We start from the raw sequence: 17,514 nt of genomic DNA on the forward strand, positions 1-17,514 counted from the left end.
GTAACACCTTTTTCCTGTGAGTCCTGGGCCTATAATAGGGAAGGGGGACTTCGGCTTCCTGCTTAAGGGTTGGTCGCTGATGTGGACTCTTCGCTCTGTATCGGCTCCCGTCCAGGATATCGGCTTCTTCGGGCCGGTGCGGCTTTCTCCGCTCCCCGTTGTCGGCGTCCCCAAAAGAAAACAAGAAACACCGATGTCAGGCAGGTGTGCTGGGGAACAACTACGGTGAAGGGTCGGGAGTGAGGAATACACACAGTGCTCTTTAGGTCCCTCAGGTGGCGGTGAGGTGAGGGTAGGGGAACTGGGAAGTGCGATTACTAAGGTTTCTTTAGTCTCCGTCGTCCCGCCCAACCATAGATACGATCCCGTACCTGTAGGTGCCACGCTTCTCCGGAAACGTGGCGGGGCGAGTCGTGGGGTCGTTGGCCTCCAGGCTCCGTCGTCCCGGTCTCTGTTCTCTCGTCTTCTTCTCGGTCTCTTCTTTCCTCTACGTACGCTCTCCACTCTTCGTCTGCTCCGTCCGCTCTCTCCACTCCCGGTTGCTGACCTCTTCCTGGTTCAGGACTCCTCCTTTTAACCTCGTCATCCGTGTGGGCGGGGTGCGTGTCCAGCTCAGACCAATTAAAGAAACACGCGTCCTCTGGTCTGCTCGCATGCAGCGAGCTATCCTCTCTGGCTCGTACTTCGGGTTGCTGGGGACAAAGAGGGGAGAGGAGGGGATTCACACGGACAGTTAGTATAGGTAGGCCATCACCCCCTCTAAGGCCGGGCTCCTCGTGACAGGCTTCCTCCCCCACCCCCTTCCCCTAGCAGCAGATAAGTCAAACCAACTTCACTACTTGTTTGGGTTATGGGTCGTAGACTCCCGGCCATATTTTATTACACAATTAAAACAATTAGATGATGATATTTACAATAGATACAATGCGCAGAAAGTCTGAATACAGATAGGTACATGATGATCATCGGCTAACCTTAACATATCTCTAGTACATATCGCTTCTATCATATTCTAATTGAAAATATGATTTCCTTTCTGTGCAACCCGTTAGAGCCCAAGGCAAGGTCAATGACTGGCAGCCCCGCAGATCCCACAAACGAATTCCCCAGGGACTCCTGCCTAACAGGAGAAATGTTGCAAAGGGAGTCAAGCTTACCAGAAGGTACTTCCTCCGGGCCCCCCTTCACCCAGCCTCTTGACTCCATAAAATGGGGCCCGGCAATTCTGCGCCCTTGAGCGCATGCGCGCGTGGGGGTGGCCCATGGTCTACTGGAAGCGTGGCTCCCAGAGCCCCCCGCGCCCCTTCAACCTACGGGCTGAAACTGCCCCTTGGAATTTTATGACAGACCCTCTGTCCCCCCCTCGGGCGTCCCCTTTCATAAAGGTGATGCCCCTCTCAAGCACCACAAACTATGCTCCCCACTCATGACCTTACCGCCATAGGCCAGCATAGTTAACCGACTATCTGGCCTCCCCCTCTGCCTCAAAAAAAGGTCATGTCCCCTGCCTTGCACCTTCTAGCCATGTTAGAATGTCCTCCATGAAATCCTGATTCCCTTTGTCCGATAAGTGAACCCCATCCTTTAAAAAGAACTGGTCGCCCCAAATATACCGATGTGCTATTGACCTGAGCTTGGGGGTCCTGAACAACCTTTACATCTTGTTGTTGATCCTCTTTACCGAGTGATTCAACGCCTTCACTGACTCACCTCCCCTCCATTGGAGTCTCGGGATCATGTGTGACCAGACAATGATTTTCTACGGGCATTTCTTCGCTAGCCATCCCACCTCAGTGAGCAGGTCCTCCGCCACGGCCCTTCGGCTCATGTGCACAAAATCGTTGCCCCCAAAATGCAAAATACAGGCGGCAAGGGGTCTCTGGCTTGTACGCAGCGCATTCTCCATTAGGTCCCTGAATTGCCTAATGCGCATATCGCCCTGCTCATGGAATACCAAATTCACCTTTGGCTGTTGGGCTATAACCTTGAAATCACCTGTAAAGAAGCTAGCTAATTGGCGAACGTAAGAGTGGCCGATGATCCAAACATCTTGTTCCTCTTGGGTCCAGGGGGCGTGTACCTGCGCCATGACGTGTGCTGTCCGTTCCTGTACCGTTGATCGCTGACTTCCTCCCGCATGGCAGGCGGATGCCACCTCTGCAGGCTTCCTCCCTGCGTTGCAGGCCGAAGAAACTGCACAATTAAATAGTGAGAAAACAACCGTTAGTTGATCTCTCCGCCACCTGGTCCGATCATATGCAAGCGCACATAGCGTTTATAGCAATTTTATGATCATCTTCCTATCTTCTGCACCTCCTTCCCGCTCAGCCCTCTGGCCACTGCTTCAGTGGCGGCCCCAATTCTGAAGGAGTGAGTACCAAAATTAGCTGGGTCTATATTGGCTTTTTTCATCGCTTGCCCCATAACCCTCCTGAATTGTAAGATGGTAAGGGGAATCCCATTTGTATGAATCAAGAGCAGGCCCCCTGCCGCCTTAGGTCGCTGCACCATAAATGTCTCTAGCAGTGCAACTGGGCAGCACAAACTCCCCCTAGCTCTGTGTAGCACTATACCCTCTCCTCTACCGTCCTGATTCGTTTTTGTTTTTGACCTATGGAGTGATATCATAACCGACTCTTCCCTTACCCTGACCTGATTCACCTGGAGGCCCCCTTTCCAGTCATTTTTATTCTTTGCTACCAGCTCTCCAACCCTGAAAGCCCCATAGAAAGCTAAGCAAAATGCTGCTTAGAACAAGATCACTTCCCCGGGGAAGCTACAGGTCTGCTGCAGGGTCTCAATTATGGTGGCCAAAATGTGTAACCCTATTGACCTCCTGTCATCGGGCTGGCCACCTTGTAACCATTGCCACCCCTATGCACCATGAAGGTACCTGTGGGATCACCCCCCTTTTCATTTTGCAAAGAAGGAGATAGCCATGACATGACGCCTGGCTGCTGCCGCAGTGTGCCCCTCTTCCCGTATTGCCCCCAAGTATGAGACTAAAGATACATTCTCCAGTCACTTTTGTTCCCAATGGTCCCCCAAATGAATACCTGAAGTCTAAAACGAGACAAGGCATCAGCAGCATTGTTGTGTACCCCCGGCACATGTTTAGCCCTAAACAACATATTCAACTACATGCATCTCAGTATTATTTCCTTAAGGAGGCGAAAGATCATGCTACAATTCGCCGTCTGGGAGTTAATGCGCTGTACCACAGCCATGTTGTCAGACCAAAATACAACACTTTGATTTCTCAATTGTCTGGGCCAAACTGGCAAGGCCACCAGGATGGGGAAGAGTTACAGAAAACTTATGTTACTCGTGAGCCCAGACGTCTCCCACCAAAATGGCCATCGTTGCGCCACCCATTCCGGGCAAAGGATAGCACCAAAACCCTTGCTTCCCTCTGCTTCGGTCATTAGCCCGATCTCTTGGCTAGACTGGGGGGGCCAGGACACACTACCCTACCACTGAAATCGCCCAGTAATACTTGCCATATCTGCAAGTCCTGCTTGACCTCGACGGATAGCCTGGTGTGATGATGCTTCTCCTTAAGTGCTGACATAGCCTGTGCGATTGTGCGTGAGAAAGGGCGTGCCATGGGGATTATCCTGAGAGCAAAATTTTGCTGGCCCACCACTTGCTGCAACTTGTGTAAAGTAACCTTCTCTTTGTCTAAGCAAACCTGCAGCGCTCTTAGAAATGCCTACACCTTTCTAGCTGGCAAGCGCGACACCCCCTCCATTGAGTCCTGCTCAATTCCCAGAAATTCGATCGTTGTGGCTGGCCCCACCGTTTTGTCCCTTGCTAGTGGTACGCCTAGTTCCTTCATGATCGCGCAAAACTTAAGCAGTGCCCACCTGCAGTCATCCGAATCAGGTGGGCCCAGAAACAGGAAGTCATCCAGGTAGTGCAGCACCCAATTGTGCCCCGTTATCTGCTTGAACACCCACTCCAGAAAGGTACTAAATTTCTCAAAGTACGCGCATGACACTGAGCAACCCATGGGCTTGCATTTCTTCACATAGTACATCCCTCTGAACTGGAAGCCTAACAAATGGAAGTCTTGTGGGTGGACCGGCAACAAATGGAAGGCAGATTCAATGTCAGATTTTGCCACAATCCCTGAGCATGCCCCCCACCTGGTCAAAAGAGGAGTACTTGACACTGCATAAAGCACCATCAATAGCGTCGTTCAGGGACTGTCCTCTGGGTGCCGAAAGATTGTGAATCAATCGATATTCCCCCTGTTCTTTCTTAGGGACCATCCCCAGTGGCAAGCAAACAAAATTTGGCATTGGAGGAGCCATAAATGGGCCTGCCACCCTCCCCAGATGTACCTCTTTCTCAATTTTTGATGCTGCCACCCCCTCTTTTTCCCTGACTGATGCTTGATTTCTGCAGTGTGCCACCCCGGTATACCCAGGCGCAGGGATTCTGAAACCCTCTGAAAAACCTTCTCTGAGTATGTTTGTGGCCTCCGGGCAGTGGTATTTGGTAAGCCAGGGAATCATGTTGCTCATTACTATTGGGGATCCAGCCTTGCAAAATGGTGCGATTTCAGTCATGTTTCTTGCCCTCCTTGTCTTTTTGCTGCTTTCTGAAGCCAAGGTGGGAGGGATTGTCGCAGAATGGACAAACATGTTCCAACCTACATGTTCCAACTGGCCTGTTACACTTGCCCTTGTTAAAATCCCAACAGGCCCCTTTATTTCCTCCACCCCCTGCCTGACCTGGGGGCCCGCCCAAAAGGACTGGCCCCAAAACGTGTCCTGAAAACCGCCCCTGTTGCAGTTAGTGGGGACCTGCCCCAGATGCTTTAAGTGAATTATCATGTCCTGCTGGCTCCAACACAATGTGGTATCAGCTGCTTTTGCCCTCCTAAACTCCTTATCGTAACTGTTCCACCCTTGACCATTCTATTCTGGTAGCATGCCATCTCAGCGCCCAGCGCCAGGAAACGCTCGCACATGACTGCCATATACGTTGTGAAACCCTTCACCCAATTCGCCAGGTTTTCCTCTACCCTGTACTTTAACACAATACTGGACCATTCCCTGGGCAGAAGCCATTCCTTATTTTTCTTGTCCTCCTCTCTTTACGCATCGTCTATCAGCAAGGAGAATATATTAACATAGGTCCCCTTCCAGATTTTCTCTTTTGTCTCCTGGGACAAATGACTCCCCAAATGTTCTCTAGAGGACCTCACTTCCCCCAAACCCAGAGGTGGTAGGGGTTTGTCATTACCTGTTGTCATGGATTCCGTTGGCTTGGGTGCACCTGCACCCGCAAGCAGGGGTGTCGGTGCGGGCACTCCGCCTTTCTCTGCTGGGGTTGCATTCCCTGGTGGCCCACCACCTGCCAGTACTGCCGGCCCATCTTTTGGCTTAGCCTTGCTAAGTTCCTCAATCATTCTCCTGGCTCTCTCTGTGGCATCCCCTTTGCCCCCGGATGTTCCCGCCGCAGAAGACCAGTTCTCCACTTTCTCTAACCAAGGTAGCAGTGCCGCCAAGATGGCTACATCAGGTTGTGCTGGAGTAACTCCCTTGGGAGCCACCCTCTGGGGAACAGGCAGCACAACAGGCTCAGGGTTTGTTGTCTTGGGGGCAGGTGAAGACAGGGGGGTTATAGGTGTCAGCACACACGGCACCACAGGTTCGGGGCTCATTGGCTGAGAGGGTGTCCCTCCCCCGGGACAGGCCCCGCCGGACTCTCCTCATCATGGTTCTCTGCCCCCTCCTTCCTCTTTTTTGATCTATTCCTTCTTGGCAGTGGTGGTGAGTAAGAAGTGGGAGGTATTATCGCCCGCCTACGCCTGCCCCCTGCCGTCCCCTCCAGCCTTCAGTCTTTTCCCTCAATTCCGCTAAGCCTTGCCTCATTTCTGCCATTTCCCGCAACATTCTATCCATGAGCACCCCCATGCAAGAGGGCTTCTCACCTCGCTTAGCCTTAGGGGCCATTGTTCGTACCCACTAACCGGGCCTCCAAGAGTCACACAGTGCCTGCTCGTTGAGCGTCGGTCCGTGCAATAACCAACACCCTTACCTGGAGTTGTAGCAGCTACCAGCCAGCCAAGCACCCACGTTACCAGAGCCACGCCCACCAGCTAATCTGGTGGGTCAGGTGAATGAGTCCGAACCCGCGTGGCCCCTAAAAGCGATAGTAGTGCGGCTTGCCGGTGCTGCCCCCCAAACAAGTACTGCCGACAACACTCTGCCCCATCACAGTCCCCTGCTGTCCACCTCCCCTGTGTATTCTCACGTATGTCCTGCAGCAAAATGAGGGTAGGATGAAAAAGGGGGTGGGGCAAACAACAATCGCTTTGCCTTCCCTTCCAGGCACCGTGGCCCCTCCCAAAAACCCTTTACAGGTTCCAACCAGACAGTCCCCCCACAAAAAATCCCCCACAGGCAACCCAGCTGCAGCAGCGATTCACTACGCCCAAATTAGACCCACCATACTGTTTGCGTCCAACCGTGGTCACCTGCGGGTATTCCCTGCTATTTACGGTGGCACGGTATTAGCCCATGCTCTTGGTGCCCAACTACGGCACCTCCAAATGCTGCGCGCACTGCTCACTAGAACTGGTGACGGTCCCGCTGTGCCTCCACACCTTTAAACGTGCTTTGAAGCACTCGCAGCGCCCAAGACGGCTGACCGTAGCCCCGCCACACTCGGGCTTGTGGAGCGCAACACTCCAACTGTGCGACTGCCCCCACACATTCAAATGTGCGTTGCAGCACGCGTGGTGCCCAAGACGGCTGTCTGCGGCCCTGCCAAACTACCACTGTCGTGCAAGTGCAATCCATGCGGCACCCTCAGCCGCGCGGCGCCCCTACCGTATGCACGCTCCCTGCATCCTGGAGAACATCACTGCTCCCCGGTTCCTCTCCTGGATCCGGTCTGATCTACACCGCACGGCCAGCGCTGACCCGACGAAGCCGTTGCCGCTCCTAAACCCTGCTCCGCACCGGATTGCTAGAAAACAAAACAAATCCCGCTCCGCTCCGGATTGCTGGAAAACAAAACAAATTGAGATTAACGGGCCTCCCCACGGCCCGACCCGGACAGCCTGTGATATTTCTGGGAGCAGTGGGACAAAGAGAAAGCCCCTTTGCTCGCTCCTTCCTTTTAAAGGGGGATTGGTGGTTGCGGGAGGCGATAACCAGTTTGAGCTGCTTGCCCCCCTGCGATGCGATATGGCAATGCCGCCGAGACCAGAAGCGCGAGTACGCACTTCCGATTCAAGGGGCTCCTCCCTGATCGGCGGACCGACCCCACATGGAGGTGGTGGGTGCCGCGTCACCCTTGTACGCAGCCACCCCCCTTTCCCCTGCCCGGGGCCGGCACGACCGCCATAATGGCGGCCGTCTCTATTCAGAGCCTTGCCTAGTCAAACACCACTATTTAATCGTACCTGGTACAGCATTCAGCTAAATCAGCCACACACCTGAGACAAAACATGCCTGGACTCTGAAGGACAGGAGCAGAAGTGTATTATCGTACTTTCATTTATATAGCACTTTATAACCCAAACGAGGCATCAAAGCGCATTTGCAGATGGGAAGCTCGGTATGGGAGTGTTTCATTGAAAGGATGCCTGCTTTTGGTGTGTCCTTCGTAAGTAGCGTTTGGGTGTCATGCATCAACATCAGAGTTGTCACAACACCTTGGTGTTTAGGATCTTTATATTGGCTGCGTAAGTGTGTTAAATAGAGAAGAGTTGTTGTATCCAAGTCTTTAAAGCACATCACAGCTCAGATAGGTAGAGTTCCACTTTACTCAGACCACAGCCGAAGAAATATTGTCTTAGGGTTCTAGACTTCATTAATAAAGCATTCTTTTGCTTAAGTTTCTCTTTGCTCTGGTGAACCTCTTGTTAGGTTTCGCCTATCTTTTATAATTATTGTATCTTGAAAGGGGGCTCTTATCAGCTCTCAAACGGAACTACTGTGTCCATCCGCTCTTGTGTGGAACTTTTTTCTTTCCGTGGCTGCATGCATTAAAACAGCTGTGTTACATTCCTGATCTTTTCATCGTGATGCCACAGAGGATCTCACTTTTATGTGGGCTGGAATACGAACAAGAAGACAGGCTATTTTAGCCTGCTTCGACCCAGGGGACACTCAACTAAATTGCCGTTTTGTCAAATTTCTACTAAAAGTGGAGCAAAGACTTAAAGAACATGAAAATCATTTACTGTTTTTGACATAGCTGTCATACTAAACCTTTAGAAGCAAAATAGAGTCCCCATAATATTATTAGGGGCTGAACCATCAACTCTTATTGAATCCCCCTAAGGACAACCAATGAACTAGAATACTTTCCTTTTGCCTAAATCACGACCTACGCTTGCCTCCTACCATTAGAAATATTTTGATACTATAGATTTTCTATTCAAATTTTGCCTCACCATGAATTTCAGGTTTTATTATGTATATATAAGTTACTATCAAATGATAACACTAATTGGTAGGCCATTAGGGGCGAATTGTCATCTATTGACATACATATGAACTGAAATGTTTCCGTGTACCAGCATCTTTAAATTTTTTAAAGTTGAAACTACCAGATTTCCTTGTTTTAATCTGTTATAATTGAAAAACTGAATGGGAAGATTTTATTAATGATTTTATCTCACTATGTAAATATATATCCTGTATATTTATTGCAAGGGTTTTAAGTAACCGAGCGATTGTTTAAAATAAACTCAAACTCAAAAAGGTGAGTGGGGTTGTCCATAGTCTCCCAGGTATCTGAGAGCTCCGTCTGGGAATGCTGGATGGTCTGGTATGGGTGTGAGCAGCACCATACCTACTGCAGGATTCTGTCCACTAGTTTTAAGTGTGTACTTCTAAAAGTTTAAACCTATTGCCTGGATCACTTCTGCTCTCTCCACCTCACCCTCCTCTCTCTCCGTCTCACCCTCCACTTTCCTGCCTTATCCTACTTTAACTCTATCTTGACCTCGCCATCCTCGCACTGTACGTCAACTCACTCTCAATCCACTTCACCCTTCTATTTCCACCCACCCATCTAATCCCCTCACCATTCACTCTCTCTTCCTTACCCTCCCCTGTGTTCTTTGGCCTCCTCTCACTCCTACTCACCTTTCTGTCCTTCTGACTCATCCTCCTTTCCTCCCCCTCACCATCCTCCTGGGTGTACATTATCCTCCAGCCTGCATCAGTTTCTTTACTATTACCCCCCCATCTCCTTACTTAACCTTCCCCTCTCTTCACCTACCCTTCTCTTTCTCCACCTCACGTAGACTCTCCACCTCATCCTTTTCTGTCAGCTTCACCTTCTCTGCTGCTGCCTTTGGGTAATGACTTTGTATATGTAAGGGGTGTGCATGGCGGTGTGTTGGTGCATGGGTGTGTGTAATAGGTCCTGGCCCTTCCTTCTCTGGATCTGTTCTTCACTGGTTGCTCTCCATATTCTAAACAATGGCAGCTCTAAGGTCTGAATATATAGCACATATTCCTGAGCAAACATAAGGTCGATAAATACCTGGGGTTATCCGGATTTTAACTAAATAAGCGAGGTAACAACTGGAAGAACAATCAAAGGTGGCAAACTGAGCAACAAAATTGAAACCAGACATCAAATGTGGGCCTATTTCTACCCTTATCGGTCCACTGTGCCAAAAGTCATTCTTCTGAGGTTGATGAGTGGACTTGTAATTTGATGGCTACTTTCTCAACCACTATTATGTTGTCAGCCTTTTGAACAGAATGTATCTCAAGGAGAACGAGGAGGAAACGTACAGCTCATGTCAATGTCCCAAAATTAAACTGCCTCTCCTAAGTAGTAACCAACATACTTCCTTTGCTTTCCCATTCTCCTGTCTCCCACCAACCTCTCCCATTCCCATCAATATCTCTTTACCCATCACCCTCCCTATCCATCTATCTCTCCTCCCTCTTGTTCTACCACTATCCTCCAATCACTTCACACTCCTTCTCTGGTCTCTACCTTTCCACTTATCATTTGCTTGTGACCCTCTTATGTGACCACCTTCCTTTCTCATCCTCCATGTTGTTCACAAACGTCATTCTCCATCTTCACCCTTATGTATTTCTAACCCTCTGTTCACTTCTTATCGCCCCAACTCATGTACATGCTTGCTTACTCCCCTACTTGCATCACTCATTTTGATCGACAGTACCCTGCTCCATCCATCCCACTTCCTAAGACTTTTTTCATTCTGTTTCCTCCACCTCTCACACCATCTTCTACACCTTCTCTACTTTGGGGCCGATTCGGATTCGAGTCGGAAGGGCACCGAACGCGATCTGGCCAGAAAAACTACAAGCCGTACGCGTGTTTTACAGCTGTACGAGCGAGCAAGTACGATGCGAGCTACGTGAGATTCACCGACCGAGTCGTTTCCGGGGCCGAACCGCTCCGTACGTCTCGGTCGGAAGCTGTTGCAGGGATTCTGCTCATGCACAGAACTATGCGCAGGAAATCAGGACCTCAGTGAATTGTGGTGTACCAAAAACTCACATCAGAACCCAGAACCCCTATCCGACCAGCATCAGTGTCCCATTCGTTATCCGTATTTATCTCGGCGGTCCCAATGTATAGACAACCCAGAACAAGCGACTTAGTGTATTCTCAGGAATGGTGGGAATCAGAAATACCTGTTCATTATTATTCTCATATCAGTCCACAACAAGAGTAAACAGAGACATGGTAAAGTTTAAAGAGTTTATTTGCAGTACCTTAGCTAACATAAGCAGACAAATGATTAAAATCAAAACCATCAGCATAGTTACAATACCATAGAAAGTGAAAGGAGAATGACAGTGGAATACAGCCACCTTCCTTTCGCTAGTAAACTAATATTATTATTAGACTAATAGGAGGTCTCTAGGCTTGAATGGGGAACCCCATACCGTAAAGATCAGCTTAGTGGAATCACATCACAGGATCAGGTATACTCTGCTCCTGGAAAAGCTCTTCTTCCGAATGCCTGAATCTAGCAAGCAGCCTGCAATATTAAAAGCGCTTGACTCTGAGGTATTTGCAGCTGTGTGCGTGTTATGGCTAAATAGTGGGCCGATCAACCTGAACCCAAAAACATGCACCGTCTAGCGACCCAGACTGTTTCTTTACACAATGTTCAGACCAAGGTCGCAGCTCACGCCTAGGGATGTGAACAACAGACAGTTCTCATGTGATGAAAAGGCGAGCAAGCCTTTCTCAAATAATAACATGTAACTGCAGTGTCGTGTGCAAAAGCAGCAAAAGTGGCAAGATGGCTTTCTAACATCTAACGCGGTTATGCTAACTTAGCAAAGTACGTATATAAATTGCAGCCCTCACTACACCCCCCTTTGATCGGACCACTAACCAATAGGGGTACAATTTAAGGAACGCAGAGTTCAAGTTCGATAGAACGGAACCAAGGGCTCAAATTGGAAATCCACATAAGGGCAGTGAAAGTTCGAAGAGAAGAAAGAGAGAAAAAAAAACATTTAAAGGAAATAAAATATTATCGATGGATGCCGAACGAGAAGGCAAAAGTTCCTCCAAAGGAATGTTGGATGACATCCAAGTTAATCCATCAATGTATAAGCACAGTAAGTAGCAACGGCTTCCAAGAGGAAATCATTGGAACATCCTGCAAAATTATCTGCCATCCAGTTCAGCAAGGGGAATGAACACACATGTTCTTCGACAACTGGAGCCTTTAGTACCATCAGAGGACAACTGGTGTGTTCTTCAAGATAACTTCTTGCCAGGAAGTCATCTGCAGCCGTACCGATGTCCCAATTCCCTAGGACTCCATGTGCTGCTCCACAGCCCATAATCCTGACACCAGAACAGTCCAACTCATGAGCCACTAAGGGGCTCATTAGTCGATCATAATCCGAGGCGGGAGACACCGAGTTTGACAAGCACAAATCCAGAGCCCATTGGAACGGACACTTTAGGCAATGAAAGACAGGTTGCACGCATGTAAAGTAGGGAAACTGGAAGGACAATCCATAGGCTAAGCTCACGGTTGCCAGTGGCAATGTTCCATAGTATTCAAGCATCCGGTTACGAAGATGGAGCAGCCGGGACAGGCTCTCGTGTGACACAAATTGTGCATCCATTGCGTAGTAAGCAGACCAACAACAGCACCCCAGCCACGAGGGCGAGAATCAACGGGAGACCTCCAAAGACGCTGGAAAAAATAGAATGAAAAAATGCCGGGATCCCACCAAAAATAGTTTGGAAGGAGGTCACGAGGCCGGAGCCCACAATTTTGAAAAAATGTGCCAGGCCACTTGTTGACGAGGCATTAAAGATAGTCTGAATCAAGGCACCAAAATGAAGTGGGAGATCTGTATTCAAAAGCGCTTGCACCTCTGTGCGCGTGTTTGCTACGTGAAGGACAAATGTTTCCCAGGACGAAGTCAACGCGACTTCTTTTTGAGACAATAGAGCCCTTGTTCTGCTCATCTTGTTGAACTCTGCTTTCAAGGTTGGAATGGAAGGCCAGATGGATACATCGAGCCATCCATGCGGAGGTGGGAAAAGGACGTTGTTACAGCAGACCACTCTCTGTGATACAGTCACTATGTAGGGAATTCCCACTAACATCCCACAGCAAGCTTCATTATTTAATAGCAAATAACTACCGTTAGCCAGCAGCGTAAATGACGGTGTTATGACTGGCACTGGAATCACTTTCAGGACGCAAGCTAAATTAGGAGCGTGTAGATTACATGCACCATGCAATTGAATGTGCCGACACACCACAGAGTGATCCGGAGTGGAAGTGCATTCTTCACCTTTTAAGTAAACCTCTTTACCGTCTCTCACGCACCTGTACGTTAATGGGAGTGACCAAACTTCATGCAGGAAGGCAGTTCCTAGTTGTTCATATCTACCTAGCGCATAATGTTTCATGCAGGAACTGAACTTAAACAGGGGAAATGGTAATGTGATTAACCCGTGGATAAGTCACACAGCGGAGTTTAATTCGGCAACAGAGAAAGGCAAAGGTTCTAACTTTTCAATGTGCAGCAATGAGTATGTTGCATCTTTCATGGACATGAACTGTTGTTTTGCAGTTAAATTAAAAGGAAGGAACAAAGATGAAGTATTCATGTAGTCCCAAGGGACTTTCCCAGCCTTTAACGTTTAGAATGTCCATGCAAACTGCATTATAGAACGCAATTGATTTTGACCATGATATAAAACAGACACATCATCCTGCACAATGTCAATAACAGATGAAACAATATTATTTAACGTATAAATTCTGGAAGACAGGGTGTTAATGCTATTATCTATAACAGCCTATACCTTTTCCATATTGGCTTGATCAATAGCCCGTAATCTGGATGCAGCATCAATTTGCGATAGCTTCCAAACTTCTTTATAAACAGCATATACCCATCTTTTGGACCTGCCAACCGCAGGACCCTTAACAAAATCATTCAAATCTATTTTGTCGTGTAATTGTGATAAATGAAGTTTAACAGATGCTAAGGTGGAATGTTGCAGCCAAGATTGCCATAACTTCCCTACTGAGTAGGTAGTTACAGTATGAGAGGATTCAAAACGGGGGTCCACACGAACTTGCGTATACCCCGGATTTAAATCCAGAAACCGATGTTGACAGGAATCTGAGCCCGTTTGCCATATTAACCATCCTTCCGGATTTAATTTGGAAATATTGAAGGATGTGTTAGAAATGTATGACTGCAACGCAGTAAGGGACAGATCCGTATGATTATCCCAATTAGGATAAGCACCCAGATCCGGAGTAGAGGGAGAATTTAATTTTTTAGAAGTAGCCAATCCAAAACAGGTGGTCTGAAAAATTGACAAATTCAAAAATAACATGTGGTTCGGGCTGAGGCAGGCACGATGCAAAGCTTCTGTTCCCTGTACCTGTCACGGTTTAGAACCCCAAACCGATTTAAGATCAATAGTTGCTTTCAACAGAACATAACCTCCGATTGCCAAATCATCCATAAAGGATTTGGAATATAATAATTTTGTGTGTGTCAGCCTAACTTTCGAGGCAGACTCAGCTGTCACTTTAAAGTAAAAGGAGGCAGGATTTGACACACTGAAATCAGAAAAATATGTGAATTTGTTCACTAACGTGGTGGAGCTGCCCAGCCTAGGCGCTGGACAGTGTTCCCATTGCGTATAATTTACAAAATTTCTAAACGTATTGGCTTTGTGAAGGAAATGATTGCCATAATGTTGATAGCAAAATACAAATCCTCAGTATCAAACGCAGCATAATATTTCAAATCAGAAAACAGTGCTTCTATGGCTTGAACATCCCAATCATCTGAGCGGATGCTTTGCTTAACTACATCACCCATAGAAACACATAATACATTTGGCACATTGATTACTTCAGTGGGACCATGAATTTGAAATTTAACAGCATCCCACGCAATCCCATCCAACACAGGCCAGGAAGTAATATTCACAAAAGTCTGGTCCCTTTTCATGATATGTGATGAGGAGTGGGGGGGCCAAAGTTCCATCAATTAGTCTAATTGTAGATCTTTCTTTTAGGTACTGTCCATTCATAAGACGAAAAAACACCACCACAAATCCAATGGACATGAACAAAAAAATAGATATGAGCACCAGCCAAATGTAAGTCCAAGGGGGAATAAAAAAATGTCTATTAAACCAGACAGCAAAGATTGAAACTTTGGATGGAGAATTGGAAGTCATTGAGTTAGTGTCAAAGGAAAAGCGCAACTGGTTTACTGCGGTGGATTGTAAAACAGGCAACGGTACATCTGCAGGATAAGCATACTCAGTATTTTCAGGTAGACCACCAGCTGTTGGTGGCAACAAAGGACCAGTAACTGTATGCCTCTCGATGGCAACATCAGGCAAGGTGGTAGAAGCTGGAGCCAAAACAGAGTTTCTCAGCATCGCAGGGCAAGAAACCGCTGGAGTCATACTAAGAAGAATCGGCCACTTGCTGTAGCTTGACATTGTCAATAGAGATGTACCTGTTATCCTTGCGACCAGGAAGTGGAGGTAAAATGACTGTTCGTGTACCCTGCACGCCAAGCTCTGGAACCGGTGCACGATAAGAGGGGCCGAACTCCTTCTTGTTCTCCACCTTCTCACGGACCAGATCACCAACTCGAGGTAGCCAGCCGACTACCGGAATCTGAAGCACAGCATCAGATGTGGTGGGCACGTGTTCCTTCGCTAGACTGTCTCTTGCTACTTGTAGAGTCTGCAATACAGCACAGTGATTATCTACGTCAAAGGGTGCGGCTGACACCGCCATGTCTAGACCATCAAGGTCCGGGACAAACATTTGTATGCCAAAGAGCATCATGTATGGGGTCCGCCCACACAAAGACCTTCTAGGGAGATTGTTAAGTGCACGTTGGACGTTATAGAAATGGGCTAGCCAGTTCCGGCCAGTGCCTAAAACCCTAGCTGTCAAAGATTGCTTTAAGTCACGGTTCATTCGCTCCACCACACTATTACCCTCAGGTCGGTAGGGAGACGAAAATTTGACTTGGACCCCCAAATTTCTCATGGCTTCTTTGTATGCCTCAGAGGCGAACACAGGGCCTTGATCAGAATGAAAGGTACCACATGCAAAACTTCCCACAAAGACACGCAAATCCCTGATGACAGTACGGGCATCAGCACTCCTTTGTGGCCATACCCACAGAAAACGTGTGCACGAATCCACTGCAACCAAGATGTACTTGTACACAGTATCAGAGGTGAATGGACCGCAGTGATCTAGATAAACACACCCTAGTGGTTTATTAGATATGTACAACTGAGTTTGTGGTGGGCGCGCAGCAGTAGAAGGTTTAATCTGCTGGCAAATGTCACAATCAAGAACATAAGCGCGAGCTTGTTTATATAAACCGCACCACCAGTAGCGTTGTTGTAACAGAGATACAGTAGCTGCAACGCCGGCGTGGGCAGAGGCCATACCCTCGTGAGCCGCTAATATCAAAGATGGTCTGCAGTCCGCGTTGGGAATCAATCTGTCACCAACATCGTTAATCCTCACTAACGGGATGTTATCAGGACTTAAGTGATAATGGTAACGAGAAGGGAAACCTCTCGGGTAATTAGTTCCCTTCTCTGTAGCAGCAATAGCTGCCAAGATGTCATCATCGATCTTACTTTTGGATCTTGTAACTGCTGACACTAAGTACGTCGCCACTGCTGTTTTTGCTGCCTCGTCAGCTAAGCTGTTGCCGACAGCATGGACACCAACTCGTTGGTGACCGAGAGTGTGAATAACATTCACGAGAGGCAGATGTTCTTTAAGTTCTGCCACTCGAACCCAAAGCATTTTATGCTTAATTGTGCTACCTTTGGAATCACGGAATTCATTTTGAGACCAAAAAAGTAGATTGTCGTTGTAAGATTGAACACAATAGAACGAGTCACTCACTATAAGAGTAGTGACCCGAGAATCAGCAAACTCCAGTGCAAGAAGCAGAGCACGGAGCTCTGCCAACTGTGTGGTACAATCACCCAATGACTGCATATGCACGACATCAGATTGGAATTCACCATTTACGAAAGTGCCTGCCACGATTGCGCAGGCCGCTGAATAGGCATGCTTCGATCCAGTCGCCGGTAGCGCAGAACCGTCAGTGTAAATGACACAATGGTAATCCTCGAGCGGGCGCAAAGACAGAGGAGCCGGATGAACGAATTCATACTGCAAGTACTCCTGCGTCTGTAAAGAGGCATCAAAGATATAAGTGACATCTGGCGATGTCAAGGAAGTGGCCCATTGTATCCACCGGGGATGCAAAGCTTTAGAATTTGGTACACTCGCTTTGGTCACTGCCTCAAGGGCAGGATATGGTGTGACCACCAACATGCGTTTCCCTTGCGACAGCGCTCGTTCTTTAAGAATCGCCATCTGTACTGCCGTCAAAATTTCTCGACAGAGGAAAGGTGCAGTTCAGCCGAAGTGTGATTTGTAGGCAATGGGGACGGTGTCGCCCTCATTGAACGTTAAGTACGTGAAACCCACGGCGCCTGGCACAATTCTTATTACCAGGTTATTGCGGTTATCACGCGTCAGTAAGTATTTTGCGGCATGAAGATCAGCTTGCAAAGATAGCAAAATAGCTGAATGCTCCGGCAGCCAGCATGATTTGGAAAAAGTAGGTTGTACCAAGGCATAAAGTGGCTTGATACGCTGGGCATAATCAGGAATATACGTACGACCGAAATTCAGAAAGCCCAGCAAAGACTGTAATTTTTTCAGTGTTGTAGGAGAACGCAGGCATGCGCACTTCTCCAGGAATTGCGGAGCTAATCCTCGACCCTCATTGTTGAGTTCGTATCCCAAAAACAACACTGTATACTCTGCAATGTGAGACTTCGCAAAGTTGAATTTGTAACTGAAGTCTACAAACATAACAATAATGCGATCAACGCGACACAGATGCGGCCACAACTCGTCATCTGTGAGATAAATATCATCCACATACGAGTACGCATCAGGGTCAATGCTCTCTA

The 17,514-nt window shown here is 48.0% G+C and overlaps 1 protein-coding gene across 1 annotated transcript in view; it reads left to right on the forward strand.

Annotated features, from left to right (window-relative positions):
* LOC146855113 (serine hydrolase BPHL-like) overlaps positions 1 to 17,514 on the forward strand; it is a 158,956-nt gene that overhangs the window by 36,752 nt on the left and 104,690 nt on the right. The gene's annotated exons all lie outside the window — the stretch shown is intronic.

The sequence above is a fragment of the Triturus cristatus genome, chromosome 4_1 (assembly GCF_964204655.1).
Source record: "Triturus cristatus chromosome 4_1, aTriCri1.1, whole genome shotgun sequence".
NCBI classification, from domain to species: Eukaryota; Metazoa; Chordata; class Amphibia; order Caudata; family Salamandridae; genus Triturus; species Triturus cristatus.